General features: G+C 42.4%; 1 long non-coding RNA gene across 1 annotated transcript; it reads left to right on the forward strand.

The window, feature by feature from the left end:
* Positions 1 to 1,177: 1,177 nt before the first annotated feature.
* Positions 1,178 to 2,472, forward strand: LOC145056754 (uncharacterized). The gene is made up of 2 exons (XR_013685913.1): positions 1,178 to 1,317; positions 1,504 to 2,472. It is a non-coding gene; the product is annotated as an uncharacterized LOC145056754 (long non-coding RNA).
* The last annotated feature ends 13,868 nt before the right edge of the window (positions 2,473 to 16,340 follow it).

A 16,340-nucleotide genomic window follows, 5' to 3' on the forward strand; every position in this document is an offset into this window, starting at 1 on the left:
AAAGAAACCGGGGTTGCTTCTAATCAACCTCGAATCACACCCCCTTCAACAAAACCGCGCTCTAATACCAAGTGTTAACAAAAGGCTGGTATTAAACCTTGTGCACCAAGGTAAAGAAAGGAGAAAAAATAATTGAACATATTAAGTTATTGAACTTCTTGTGAACACGTTGAAAACAAAAGAGAAACAAAAACTTGCTGTGATTTTTTTATATTCTCAAAACTAAACAAGTTGAAACTTGTACCTTATTTATACTAGACATAATTGAATCCTAAACAAACTATAAAACAATAAAAACTTAAATAGATAACTTTTCGAATTAAATTCAAACTCTACTTTCCTAAAACGCCCTTAATATCCGATTAACCCAACAGAGTTCAATGTCTTGCGAGCATGCGATAAACAAGTGAGTAGATTTTTTTTTTTTAAACTACAAATTAAGTAACCTACTTCTAAATAACCACCTGTCTCTGCGGAGACTTGAACTCATGACCTCTACAATGAAAGGATCACTCCTTACTGCTAGGCCATTGGCGCTTTGATAAACAAGTGAGTAGATACTAGATAGAATTTAAGACTTATTTATTAAATATCTTGGCTTCGAGCACTTTTATTTTTCATATTGCTTTTAATGATATAGTAGATTTTAAAGTTTTAAACTGTGTTATTGGATGTGATTACACTCGAAAAAAGTATTTAAAATTATTCTATCATATTTAGATATACACATTTTATGATCTGAAATACTTGTTTTTAAAAGTTATTGTTTTATTTACATGTCATTTTTCCAAATTTACATGCTTCTCGAAAAAAGCATATGGGTTGTGTTTATATCATATCTTAGTGTTTATATCATATCTTAATGTTTTCATTTGGTTACTATGTGAATAGGTGTCGAATTGCCATAGGCTTTGCTTTTTTTTGTAACCAAAAGAAGAAAGTTATAGACATTGATGTCACGAGTATTGTTCTTCATTTTAAACTAAGACAAAAGAAGACAGTTGTATGGATTATGTTTACCCTTTTTATCTATACTTCCATTATCCTTTCGTTCAAACCTATTCCTACTTTAGTCATTGCTAGTCCCCACCCAATGTACACCATATCACTTTACAGCAACACCTTTATCTGTAGATTTTACGTATTTTAGTTATTGCATACGAATACAGTGGTCCTAAAGCCTATTTATATCACCTCTCTCTTTGTATTCCCTACATTGCAATAGAGCTCCCAAAATCTCCCTTCATAACAAAATGCTCAAAAATCTCCATTCATATCAAAATGCTCATATGGAATATAATCAGAGATCTGCTCCAGGTTAGATTTTTTTTTTCTTAATTAATCTGTTTTCATTTTCATAATTTGTAATTGAAGAGTGTTGTAAACGTAATGTTGCCTTGGTACTTACCAAGAAAGCTATGATCACCATCTCTGCTTTATCTTGTTTTTTCGTACATTGTTGATACTTCTAAGGTTTCTTAGTTATACGCTTTTCTTTTGTAGTTGACAGCGTGAACGCTACGACCACCGTATTTAAGTGTTATATATTGGTCATTTACATACAGGCGATAATCCTTGAGACTAATTTAAAGACTCTAGAGTTTTGGACGCGGTCATATGGGTGTACAATTTCTTGTCAAAAATTTATGGTTTTCGACAGCAAGTTTAAGGGAGTTTATGGGTTTTCGGTAACAATGGAATATTAGACTCCTAATTGTGAATGAATGTTGTAACGCTCCTTCATCCCTGGCCTCACGATAGTTATATTATAAATTTTTTCTGTTAAAAAAAAAAAAAAAGATTCTTACTTGTGAGAGTAACACAAGAATCGGAGTCCAAGATGAGGATATGACAATAACACGAAATCTTTAACTATGAAGGCCTAGGACTATTCCCAAAAGGTGGAAGTAGTGTGTCTGACGTGACAAATTTAATTTCACTTATAACATGTTATTAGCTGAAGATATCATTCCTCATATCAACTATAGCAATACTTTCTCGGTATAAGGAATGATATCTTCGGCTAATGCATGTAATTTCAGAGATTAAGAGGTAATATAGAGAACCAAATTATCCAAGAACCTCAAATATTTAATATCATATATATTGCAATGGTACTTAATATATTTTTAGTGTTCCTCTCCAAGAACCTCAAATATCCAAGAACCTCAAATGTTATGGAACTTTGACTATTGGATATCAAAATCGATTTTGAATACTCAAAATTTAGGAAGATAAAATTTAGGAAGATAACTAAATCTTGTTTCTATGGCATTCAACATTTAATTTGCTAAAGAAAAAGATGGGCACGGGATGCATGTTGCATCAATCGTAGTTAGGAACCAAGTTAGAAACAAAAGCTAATATAGTTTGGCATAAGCAATCGTTGGAGGGGGCGTTCTTTCTGCAAGACCCCTTGCTTATAAAGTTTGTCACATTTTATGACTACCGATATATAATGACAATTTTTGACGATGCAAGATCCGTAAGGGTTGACATAATGATTATTTCACTAGTCTGTATGACTAAGTGGGAATATACTTATAATATATCCCTATAGTCTTGCCCACACGAAATGAATATTATCTTAGTTATGTCGGCTATTGCATTGTCAAAAGCTGTCAATATACCTCTATAGTTGATGAATACATCACAAACTTTAAAAGTGGCAAGTCTTGCAGAAGGAACACCTCCTCTAGCAATGCTTTGTCCTAAACCACAAAAGTTTGTGTCTCTATCGCTTGTTTACCTACTACGATTGACCCTACATGAGTCCTGTGACCATGTTTGTCTCTAGCAAAATCTTTGAAGCCATGGAAACGAGTACACTTATCTTCATAAGGGTTGATTGTGTGTATTTAAAATTGTTTTAAATCCAAATTATTTTGCTATAGTAACATTAAAGATGATAATTAATCAATAGACCTAGTTCAACAAATTACACGATATTTTGTAATGTGTGGTTCCTGGTACACATTTAAGTAATAATTTATTCATGTTTATGATGCAACTCGACGAGTTGGAAGCCCAAACTCGTCAAGTATAGAGTAGAAGGGACGTGGGTTTTTAAGCTACCTACTCAACGAGTTGAGAGCCCCCAACTCGACGAGTAGGGATGCCATGATTTCGGGGATTTGCACCCTATTTAAGCATATTAATCCCCACTTGTTGGCCTCATTTCCAGCCTCCAAGTCCCAAACCCTAGATTAATAAACCATAATGCAAATGTGAGTTGGTGAGTTATTTGCAAGTGAAACTTTGTGTGATTTGAAGCTTGTGAAGGAAGGAGGAGCCTGGGGATTCAAGAAAAAGATAATAGATCCATAAACTTTGTTTCTTCCACATTATTTTCTGGCAAGCAAGTCTTAAACTTGCCTAGTAGCTTCTTAGATCTATTTATCACCATTTTAGTTAGGTGTTTGGTCCAAGAAGCTTGACCTTTGGGATTTGGACGTCCCAAGTGAGTGAACCTTCAGATCTGGAATCAAGGAGGGCTTTCATGGCACAAAGGTGCAAACTTTATAACCATTGAATCCTCATGCAAGCCATATGATGTCATTTTGGTCTTCTAAGATCAAAAAGGTCATGCATGGAGTGAATGGTGGAAGCTTTACGTGTGATGGAGTGTTTAGGGTCTAGATCTATGGATGTATGCTTTAGTTTGGAGTATGGATGGCCTATGGACCAAGATCTAGGTCCTAAATTGTTAGGGTTTGAGCTAAACCCATGAAGTAGAGGTATTAATGGGTAAAGTTGGAAACTTTACCCTTAAATGGACATTTTCAGTGTGCATGAGAAAGAAGAAGCTTAGATCTGAAGAGTAGAGGCTTAATTTGTTAAGATGGCCCAAACAGACTAAGGAACTCGTCGAGTCCATAGAGGAACTCGACGAGTTAAGTCAATTTATCCCGATTTTGTACCAGGTAGAACTCGATGAGTTGACTTGCTTTATTGCGACTATGAGTAGCAAGGGAACTCGGCGAGTCAAGGGGGATGACTTGGTGAGTTGGATCGCGATTTTTGCAATTTCTGATTTCTAGAACTCGGCATGTTGATGGGTCAACTCATCGAGTTGAGTCAACCCAGAACGTTGACCTTGAACAGAACGTTGACTTTTAGCAGGGGTAAAATGGTCATCTTACCCTAAGAAAGATTTTGGATATTGATTAAGTGTTATTGTGATGATGTTAGTCGGGGAGTCGCGGAAGCAGCCGATAGAGATTTCCTTACCAAGAGATTCAGCAACAAGCTTGTGAGGTGAGTTTTCCTCCAGTAGGAATGGGTCGAAGGCACCAATGTCGGCCCGTTTATGTATCTTAGCATATGGCGGACTTAGTTCCGATGCTGGGGTTAGCCCGATGTAGATTATATGTTTCTAGACTTCAATCCGATATCAGGGCGGGCCCGAGGAATGTTTGCATGCTTGATGTATTTGTGATTCTTGCATGTGCTTTATATGTTCCGAGCATCGATCTGATGTCGGGGCAAGCCATAGGAATGTTTAGCTTATATCTTATCTATATGTTCCTGGTTTCGATCTGATGTCGGGGCAAGCCCGAGGAATACATATATGTTTATGTTGTATGCTTGTTGATATGTTATATGTATACCGGACTCTAGTCCGATGTCAGGCGGGGTCCAATGCCGGGCGGGGCTCGATGCCAAATTCTTCCGATGTCTGGCAGGGCCCGATGTAGTGGGAAAGGCCTAGTGTATGCTAGTATGTGATTGTGTGTATGGTATGTGGTAGTTTGGGGAGACTGACTAAGCTTCGTGCTTTTAGTTTTTCAGTTTTGGTTTTAGGTACATCCGCTAGCAAGGGGAAGAGCTCGGGATGACTGCATGACACACACCACAACTTTTAGCATGGGATGATTTATTCTGATGTTTGACATATGATTTTAATATTTTTAACAGTTGTTTACAATGTTTATGAGATACATGATTTATGATTTTTATATGATGAATGATACTTATGGTTTTGATTTATGATTTAAAACAAAATTTTTGGACCATATTTTTGGGATGCTTCAAGTTGGTATTAGAGCCTTGACTTGAGGGATTCGGGCGCACTCTCGGATGTTTCTGGACTCAAACCGAGGACTAGGTATCAAAATTTTCAAAAGAAAAATCATTTTCATAAAAAGAACTATGATAAAAAGAAAAGAATTTTGAAAAGAGAAAATAACTTTGAAAATGAGAAAAGGGTGTGGTGCATGCAATCAGCTGAGATTAAGTAAGTACTCCCAAATTACCCATACAACTTTATGTTATGATATGTTTATGAGAACTGCATGCTAGATTAGGGATAAGGATCTAGGAATGATGCCTTATATGCCTGTTATATGTGTATGAGCTTATAAACTGCATGCAAGTAAAGATTAGGCAGTGATATGATGGCATAATTAGGATATGCTTGATTGTGTTTACTAAATGCTCAAATGCTGCTTGGTTTGTGATTTTAGGATTTATAGTTATCTTTTACTAAGTAGTAAATGAATATGTTAAGTTACATATTGCAAGGACTAAATAATTTCAGAAGGTTAGGTCTTGCTCTATTTCGCAGCTCTTGGTTGAGTCCAACCGTTATGGGGTAGGATCTGTCATTCGAAGAATTATCTAGTCTTAGTGATATGTAATGGTATTCTCGAGCTAGTTATTGAGAGATAATAGAGACTTCTTATGCAGCTGATGGCGAAGAGTGGGATGGTGATTACCCTAGGGCAAGCCTAGGATGAGATTAAGACGTGAAGCAATAGTAGTAGAAGGGACTTGGTGAAGTCAAGACAGTTCTTGAGGAAAGTATGGATAGATGTGGAAGGTAATATGGGCTCATACTACGAAAAGCAGTGGATTCGTACTCAAATCAGGGAAGGTTGAGATGAATCTGAGGAACTTGTAGTATATGTGATCCCTCGATACATGATGAGTATTCTGATGTTTGTTATGATGTATTTTTCACTATGGTGGTATTACACACTAGACTAGTCTGTAGTTTATGCACTGGTGAGGGATCAGGCTCGGGCTCTGGAACCATGTAGCTAGATGACCAGATGAGAGAGTTCATGTCCTCTGAGATCATGTGCAGTATTTTGGACCAGACTCCGGTGATCTTCGACACAATCAAGGAGGGTATTTTGGAACTTTTGGATGAGAGACTGAGTGCATTCCGTACTGAGGTGACGGCAATGATGGGGTCTCACACACTGACGTTCAGGGAGTTTAGAGCTTGTGTGTAACATCCGAAAAATACAACCCAAAATTTTTTGTTTTAATATTGTTAAAAACCACAACATCAAATGTTATATAATAAAACCATGATTTGTATGTATCAAAATGCCATAGTAAATGTATCAATTCAAAACTGAAGTCAATATCATATCAAAATATCTGAATAAAATTCCTAGGATAAAACTGCAACTGTGGTGTGTGCCATGCCACTAACCCGAGCTCTTCCCCTTGCTAGCGGAAGTACCTGAAAACAAAACTGAAACTGTAAGCGCAAATCTTAGTGAGCTCCCCCAAACTAGCACATACCATACAATAACACATAAAGCACATACTTGGCCTTTCCCACTACATTGGACTGAAATTCGGAAACTGCATCGGACCGAAGTCCAGAAATTGCATCGAACCGAAGTCCGGAAATAACCAGGGCCTTGTCCTCTGCATCAGACCGAAGTCCGGAAACTGCATCGGACCGAAGCCCGGAACTAACCAAGGTCTTGCCCTCTGCATCGGACCGAAGCCCGGAACTAACCAAGGTCATGCCCTTTGCATCGGACCACAGTCCGGAAACTGTATCGGACCGAAGTCCGGAACTACTGTTAACTAGATGGGCCAACATTGTGGTCGTGGACGTGTTCCTACTGGAAGGAAACTCACCTCGTAATGCTGGTTGCTGAGATGCTAACTCTGAAACAGGTTGACTGCTGCTCCGGAACTCCCAGACTACAATCCCATAAACACTAAATCAGATACTGATAACTGCTCTCATGGTAAATGACTATTTTACCCCTGTTCAAAGTCAACTTCCTGGTCAAAGTCAACTTTCAATTGGCCAGACTCGCCGAGTTGGGCCGCCAACTCGCCAGGTCCCTAACACCTTTTCTAATCCTTTACTCGCTTCAACTCGTCGAGGTTTGCAAAGACTTGACGAGTTCTTCTTCGATACAAACATCAAGCCATCTTCATCCGACTCGCCGAGTTGTATGAACACTCGCCGAGTCTAAAGAACAACTCGTCGACTCCCATGCATGCTATTACTATGTAGTCGATTTTGCTCGATTCCAGTGCGTCCAATTCATAAATCAGGGTTCATAAGACTGGTTTCACATGTAAAGTTTCTAACTTTACATGCATGCATGCTCATAAGAAGCTCAAATACCCAATAATGAGCTAAAAGAGGAGATCTATGTTTGGATTGGGAATTTAGCTCAATAAAGGTGACAACCTTGAGCTTAAGGAGTTTTGAAATGCTTAGATCTGAAGCCCATTCATCATAACAACTCTTAAATCGACATCAATGTCTAGAAATGGGTCAAAAACAACACTAGCAAGCTTTTAAAGAGATCTACATGAAAATAAGCAAAGATTTGAGCTTTATACCTCAATGGGAACTAGAATGACACAAGAAAATTGGATCTTCTTTGCTCCCCCTGAGAACCCCTCCCCTCTCTTCTTCTTCTAACTCCAAAATGCACCAAAATCCTTCACAAGGTGAGAAATACTCCAAGAATGCTTAAAGGAAGGCTAGGGTTTAGTAAAGGACGTTCAGTGGGTGATGGAGGCTGATTTTGGGAGCATCGAGTTGTTTAAATAAGGTGCAAACCCTTGAAATTAGGGTTTCATCCAAACTGGTAAACTCGCCGAGTAGCCAACTTAAACTGCGTGCAAATCCCGTCTCTACTCGACGAGTCGGGCTAATGACTCGTTGAGTACCCCTTAAGAAATGAAAATTACTTTCTTTAAATCACATACCAGAAATGGGGTGTTACAACTCTCCCCCACTTATCTTAGACTTCGTCCTCGAATTCTGCTATTGCTGAATCTAAAAATAACTCTGGATAATGCTCCCTCATCTCCTCCTCGGTCTCTCACATCCACTCTGAACCCTTTCGGTGCTTCCACTGCACCTTCACTAACTGGACCACCTTGTTCCTCAAGGTCTTCGTCTTCCAATCTAAGATCGCAACTAGTCTCTCGATATAATTCTGGCTACTATCAACCTGAATATCCTCCAAGGGTACAATAGCTGACTTGTCCACCAAGCACTTCCTCAACTGAGAAACATGGAAAATGTTGTGGATCTGGCTAAGCTCTGCTGGAAGATCCAACCAATAAGCAACCTGACCCTCCTGGGCCGAAACCCTAAAAGGACCAATGAACCTGGGGCCCAGCTTGCCCCGCTTCCGGAACCTGATAACACCCTTCCAAGGTGATACCTTCAGGAGGACCAAATCGCCCACGTGAAACTCCAAGTACGAACGCCTCATGTCGGCGTAACTCTTTTGCCGACTCTACGCGGTCTGTAGTCTGCTACGAACCTGCTGGATCAATTCTGTGGTCTTAAGCACCCCCTCAGTGCTCCCAATGACTCGCTGACCGTCCTCGCCCCAACAAATCGGGGTCCTACACTTCCTCTCGTAGAGCATCTCGAAAGGACGGCGGTGAATACTAGCATGGTAACTGTTGTTATACAAAAATTCCGCTAATGGAAGATACGTATCCCAACTACCACCAAAATCTAGGACACATTCCCAAAGCATGTCCTAGAGAGTCTGAATGGTCCTCTCGCTCTGCCCTTCCGTCTGTGGGTGGAAACTGGTGCTAAAATGAAGACGATTCCCCATCTCGTCATGAAACCTCTTCCAAAACCTGGAATTGAAACGGACGTCTCGGTCTGACACTACCGAAATAGGCACTCCATGTCGTGCCACTACCTTGCGCACATAAATATCAGCTAGCTTCTCAGCAGAGATACTCTCCTGAAACAATATGAAATGCGCGCTCTTGGTCAATCGATCCACTATGACCCAAATTGAATCAACTCCATTTGCATTCACGGGAAGCTTAGTGATGAAATCCATACTGATATCCTCCCATTTCCACATAGGAATGTCTAATGGCTGCATCTTGATGTAGGGCCTCTGGTGCTCCGCCTTGTCCTTCCTGCAGGTCAGGCATCTCTCCACGTACCAAGGTACGTCCCGCTTCATGCAGGGCCACCAATAATCGGGTCAAAGATCTCTATATATCTTCGTCGCCCCTGGGTGGATGGAGAAACGATACTTATGAGCCTCGTCCATCAACACCTGTCGTACTCCGCCCCAATATTGTACCCATAATCTCTCATGAAGGGTCAACAATCCTCGATTGTCATAGTCAAAGGAGGCTACTCGGCCCATAATCCTCTCACACTTCTACCTCTCCTCCTTCAGGCCCTCAACCTATGCCTCTCTAATCTGCTCCAACAAGGGAGTAATCACTGTCATACTCAAACAAATATCCCTAATCGGGGCTGCTACAGCCTTGCGGCTTAGGGCGTCAGCCACTACGTTGGCCTTACCAGGATGATAAAGGATCTCACAATCATAATCCTTTACCACATCTAACCATCGGCGTTGTCTCATGTTCAAATTTGGCTGATCCATGAGGTACCTCAAACTTTTGTGATTCGTGTAAATGGTACAACGGACCCCATAGAGGTAATGTTTCCAAATCTTGAGGGCAAACACCACTGCCCCCAGCTCTAAATCGTGTGTCGAATAGTTAGCCTCGTGAGGCTTCAAATGTCTAGAGGCGTAAGCTATCACATGGCCCCGCTGCATTAACACTGCTCCTATACCTGTGATCGAAGCATCACAGTAAACTACAAAAATCCTCTACTCCCTCTCGTAGGGTAAGAATCGGTGCCTCGCACAATCTCTGTCTAAGGGTCTCAAATGCTACCTGCTGCTCAGGCCCCCAATGAAACACCACAGACTTTTTGGTCAGTCGGGTGAGTGGAACTGCTTTCTTGGAGAAATCCTGGATGAATCTCCTGTAGTACCCTGTCAATCCTAGGAAGATCCGAATCTCCGATGCAGACCTCGGACCTCCCACTGCATCACGACCTCTATCTTGGCCGGATCTACTAGTATACCCTTCTGGTTGACAAGGTGCCCATGGAACTACACTTCGCGCAACCAAAACTCACACTTGGAGAACTTCGTGAAAAGTGTCTCGCTCCTCAAAGTCTCTAGCACCTCCCTCATGTGCTCCTCGTGTTGCTCCTGAGTCTTGGAATAAACCAAGATGTCATCGATGAACACTATCACAGACCGATCCAATATCGGCCTGCATACGCGGTTCATGAGATCCATGAACGCGGCTGGAGCGTTGGTGAGCCCAAACGGCATCACCACAAACTCATAATGACCATAGCGGGTCCTAAAAGCGGTCTTCTGCACATCCTCTCCTCTGAACCGCATCTGATGATACTCGGAGCACAAATCAATCTTGGAGAACCAAGATGGTCCCTGAAGCTGATCAAACAAGTCATCTATCCTCGGAAGTAGGTAACGATTCTTCACTGTTACCTTATTCAAATCGCGGTAATCTATACACATATGGTGCGACCCATCCTTCTTCTTCACAAACAGGAACGGGGCTTCCCATGGTGAAACTGCTCGGTCTGGTAAAACCCTTGTCTAACAACTCTTGCAGCTGCGTAGACAACTCCTGCATTTCTGGAGGAGCCAACCGATATGGTGCCTTGGCTATCGGAGCCGCACCAGGAACTAGGTCAATCCTGAACTCAACATGTCTCTCCGGAGGTATCCTAGGAAAATCCTCCGGGAATACATTCGGGTAGTCTCTCACTACCGGTACATCATCGACTGTCGCCTTGCCTTTCTCCCGGGCATCTAAAACATAGGGGACGAACCCCGCACAACCATACTGAAAGTAGCGTCTCGCTCTCGCTGCTGAACAAAGAATCGGTCTGTGTTGTGGCCTCTCACCCGGAATCACTAACTCTCCCCCACTGGGAGTGCGAACCCTCACTAACTGCAGTTCACAATCAATCACTACCCCCATTGAGACTCAGCCAATCCATGCCTACTATAACCTTGTTCCCTTGCAGGGGAATAGGAACGAGGTCTACCAAAAACTGCTCACCGAATAATCAAAGCGAACACCCCCTTATGCACTCTTGCTACCCTGATGGTCCTGTTATTAGCTATCTCAACCTCAAGTGGACAATCCAGCACCCCCGGAGCTCTGCTAAACCACTTGCTAAGCGCAAGCAAAACAAATGATCGGGTAGCCCCCGAATGACACAAGATTGTAGATGAAATGTCGTTCACTAAGAACGACCCTATATAAAATATATAACCATAAGGAACAATCCATAACAAATAAAGAGAATAAAGGAAGATACATACCCGTGACCACATCAGGAGTCGCTCGCACCTCCTCTGCTGTCATCTAAAAAGCTCTACTCTTCGCCACTGGCGTCTCACTCCGGCCCTGACGGCCGTCTGTAGTCCTCAATGTTGCAGGGGCAGGTGCCACCACCTTCCCTGCTGTTGCTAAACTCGGACACTAGGACTTTTTATGTCCCCTCTGATTGCAATGGAAGCAAATCAGATCAGATGTTGTTGTGGTGGTAGTAGCTGCACAATCTCTACTCATATGCCCGGTCCGGTCGCACTTGTAGCAACCGGCACTACCTGCCATGCACGCCCCATCGTGCAATCTCCCACACTTGCCACACCAACTGTGGCTCTGCTGTCCTCTGGATATATGATTGTATACCTTGGGCTTTTTGCCTGAACTCCCAGTGCCAGATGTTGCCTCTGGCTTCCTCTTTTTCTCCATCACTAAATCAATCTCTCTCTCACGAGCCCTAGCAATCATGTCATCCCGTGTTTTATAGCTGGACCGGCTCACAAACTGGCGGATATCACTCTCCAACATCTCGTGATAACGGGCCTTCTTCATTTCCTCATCGGCTGCATACTGAGGAGCAAGAAGAGCCCTCTCCCTGAACTTGGCGGTAATCTTCGCCACTGTCTCTGTAGTCTGAGTAAGATCCTGAAACTCCCTGGCTAACCGTTGCACCTCAATAATCGATGCAAAATCGACTTTGAACCTGGTAGTAAAAGCAGCCCAAGTCATTGCATCAAGTGTTGCGTCATCCCCGATGACATGCCCGATCTCCTCTCACCAATCGCATGCCTTGTCTTTCAAAAGACAGGATGCTAGTCTGACCTTGTCCCCCTCGGGACATATGCTGGTGCGGAATGCGTTGGCGACATCTGCCAACCACCTAGTACTCGCAATGGGATCCCGCGCCCCATGATAGTCTGGAGCTCCATAAGCTCTGAACTCCCTGAAAGTGAGTGTGCGCGACCCCATCATAGTCGCCACCTCTCCACGGAATGTGCTCAACCTCTCATCCATCAGCTCCAAAATACCCTCCTTGATCGAATCAAAGATCACAGGAGTTTTCTCGAGTATGATACAAGTAATCTCTAAAGAGAAAAACTCCCTCGTCTGCTCATCCAAATGCTCGGCCCCTGAGCCTGATCCTGATCCCTCCCCGGCACCTGAACTGCCGCCTGCTGGTCTAGGGCATAGAACCACCATTCTGAAAACACATCATATCAAAGGTCAGAAATACTGATATATCTCGAGGGATCGCTACTACTATAGGTTTCCTGGTCTCGCCTCGGCCTTCCTTGGTTCAAGTACGGATCCTCTGCATCCAATAGTATGGACCCATACTACCTTCCACATCTAGACATACTTTCCTCAAGAACTGCCTTGACTTCATAAAGTCACCACTACTTCTACTCTCATCCTAGGCTTACCCTAGGGAAATCTTCGACCCAAACCAGTCCTCATCTGCTGAAGGCCTCCTTGCAATGCCAACTAGCCATCACCTGGATACCATCACATGCGACGAGGCTCAGATAATCCTTCGAGTAAAAGACTCGTCCCCACAATGGTTAGACTCAGAAAAGATCTGTGCAATAGGGCCAAATCCAACACTCTGAGATTATTCAACTCTGATCACATGTGACATGACGTATTCACCTAATGGCTAACTCTCATCACTCAGACTCCTACAAAGCACAAAGCAAGCAGCATTTGGACACAGGAACTACTCAAGCAAATCTATTCTCATAACGAGAAACTGTACTAGCATACAATGCTAAGCTCATACTAACAAGCATAACCTACATAGGCTATCCTACTACTGTCTACTCAATATTAGCATGCAATTCTTATAAAGCTAAAACACATATAGCAGGCACATAAGGCATCATTCCTAGATCCTTAGTCCTATTCTAGCATGTTGTTGTACTGAAACTGAAATTGATAACCATAACATAAACTTGTATGGGTAATTTGGGAGTACTTACTTGAGCTCGGCTGATCAAATGCACCACACCCTTTTCTCCTTTTAAGAAAACTCTTTTTCTTTCTAAGTTCTCTTTTTTTTTAGAAATTATTTTCGAAAATGTTTCTTCTTTTTGAAAATCTTTTTCCATTTCCTTAGTTTGAGTTCAGACACACCCCAAAGTGCGCCCGAATCCCTCAAACCAAGGCTTTGATACCAACTTGTAACATCCGAAAAATACAACCCAAAAATTTTGATTTTAATATTGATAAAAACCACAACATCAAATGTTATATAATAAAACCATGATTCGTATGTCTCAAAATGCCATAGTAAATGTATCAATTCAAAACCGAATTCAATATCACATCAAAATATCTGAATAAAACTCCCAGGATAAAACTGCAACTGTGGTGTGTGCCATGCCATTAACCCGAGCTCTTCCCCTTGCTAGCAGAAGTACCTGAAACCAAAACCGAAACTGTAACAAAAAAGCTTAGTGAGCTCCCCAAACTACAACATACCATACAATAACATATAAAGCACATATTGGGCCTTGCCCACTGGAACTAACCAGGGCCTTGCCCTCTGCATCGGACCGAAGTCCGGAAACTACATCGGACCAAAGTCCAAAACTAACTAGGGCCTTGCCGTCTACAACGGACCGAAGTCCAGAAACTGACTGAATCATAACTACTAGCATAAACACATATACTACATACTGCATCGGCCTGAAGTCCGGGACACAAAACACAAAGACATGCTTGAATCACAAAGACATCAAGCACACTGAACTACTACATCGGACCAAAGTTCGGAACCACTGTTAACAAGATGGGCCGACATAGTGGCCATAGACCCGTCCCTATTGGAAGGAAAATCACCTCGTAACGCTGGCTGCTGAGATGCTAACTCTGAAACTGGCCGACTGCTGCCCCGGAACTCCCCGACTACAATCCCATAAACACTAAATCAGATACTGATAACTGTTCTCTAGGTAAATGACTATTTTACCCCTAGTCAAAGTCAACTTTCAATTGACCGGACTCGCCGAGTTGGGCCGCCAACTCGCTGAGTCCCTAACACCTTTTCTAATCCTTTACTCGCTTCAACTCGTCGAGGTTTGCAAAGACTCGATGAGTTCTTCTTCGATACAAACATCAAGCCATGTTCATCTGACTCGCTGAGTTGTATGAATACTCCACGAGTCTGAATAACAACTCGTCGAGTCCCATGCATGCCATTACTATGAAGTCGATTTTGCTCGATTTCAGTGCATCCAATTCATAAATCTGGGTTCCTAGGAATGGTTTCACACGTAAAGTTTCTAACTTTACGTGCATGCATGCTCATAAGAAGCTCAAATACCCAATAATGAGCTAAAAGAGGAGATCTAGGTTTGGAATGGGAATTTAGCTCAATAAAGGTGACAACCTTGAGCTTAAGGAATTCTGAAATGCTTAGACCTGAAGCCCATTCATCATAACTACTCTTAAATCGACATCAATGTCTAGAAATAGCTCAAAAAAAACACTAGCATGCTTTTAAAGAGTTCTACATGAAAATAAGCAAAGATTCGAGCTTTATACCTCAAGGTGAGAAATACTCCAAGAATGCTTAAAGGAAGGCTAGGGTTTAGTAAAGGACGTTGAGTGGGTGATGGAGGCTGATTTTCGGAGCAGAGAGTATTTTAAATAGGGTGCAAAGCCTTGAAATTAGGGTTTCATCCAGACTAGCAGCCTCGCCGAGTCCAAGAATATGGACTCGTCGAGTAGCCTGCTTAAACCGCGTGCAAATCTCGTCTCTACTCGACGAGTCGGGCTACTGACTCGTCGAGTACCCCTTAAGAAATGAAAATTACTTTATTTAAATCACATACCAGAAATGGGGAGTTACATTGTGGAGCTCTCGACTATCATAGGGCTCGGGACCCCATTGCTAGCCCCAGATGGTTGGCTATTGTCGCCAACACTTTCCGTACCAGCAGATGTCCCGAGGGGGACAAGGTTCGACTTGCGTCCTATCTTCTGAAGGACAGAGCACGCGACTGGTGGGAGGAGCTCGGTTACGCTGTGGGTGATGCTGCCCTTGACACTATGATATGGAGTGACTTCTCGGCAAGGTTCAGAGAGGATTTTGCACCGGTGATAGAGGTGCAACCGCTTGCTAGGGAGTTCCAAGATCTCCAGTAGACGGTTGAGACAGTAACTGAGATCACCGTTGGGTTCAGGGAGAGGGCCCTTCTCGTTCCACAGTACATGGAAAACGAGGACATGAAGAAGGTCCGATATCATGTGATGTTGTAGAGTGATATCCACCAGTTTGTGAGCCGATCCAGCTGCAAGACGCTGGAAGATATGATTGTTAGGGCACGAGAGAGAGAGAGAGAGAGAGAGAGAGAGAGAGAGATACATTTGAAACATAACCGTAGAAAAGTATAGTTCAAAGTTTCCTCACTTGTTCAAACATAAAATTTTCCAATAAGAAGAATTTCAATTGAGACCGATCATCAACCCACCTGTTGAGTCATATTTATAATTCATTATATATATACAAACATCTGTATGTTAGGAAAAGTAGTTGACTCTAAACCAATTTTTATAAAAAAAATATCTTCATATAAGTCGTACGAGCAGATGTCCCTAGGGGCCGAGGTCAAACTGGCTTCCTGTCTACTGAAGGACAGAGCACCCAACTGATGGGAGGAGGTTGGGCATGCTATTGGTGATGTTGCCCTTGATACCATGACCTAGAGCGACTTCTAGACTAGGTTCAGGGCCGAGTTCGCACTTGTGATTGAGGTACATCAGCTTGCTAGGGAGTTCTAGGACCTCCGGAAGATGATTGTGATAGTTACGAAGATCATCTCTATGTTCAGGGAGAGGGCCCTTCTTGTTCTGCAGTATATGGCGGACGAGGAGATGAAGAAGGCCCGATATCATGAGACGTT

The sequence above is a fragment of the Lactuca serriola genome, chromosome 6, assembly GCF_051521515.1.
Source record: "Lactuca serriola cultivar US96UC23 chromosome 6, Lser_US96UC23_V15, whole genome shotgun sequence".
Lineage (NCBI taxonomy): Eukaryota > Viridiplantae > Streptophyta > Magnoliopsida > Asterales > Asteraceae > Lactuca > Lactuca serriola.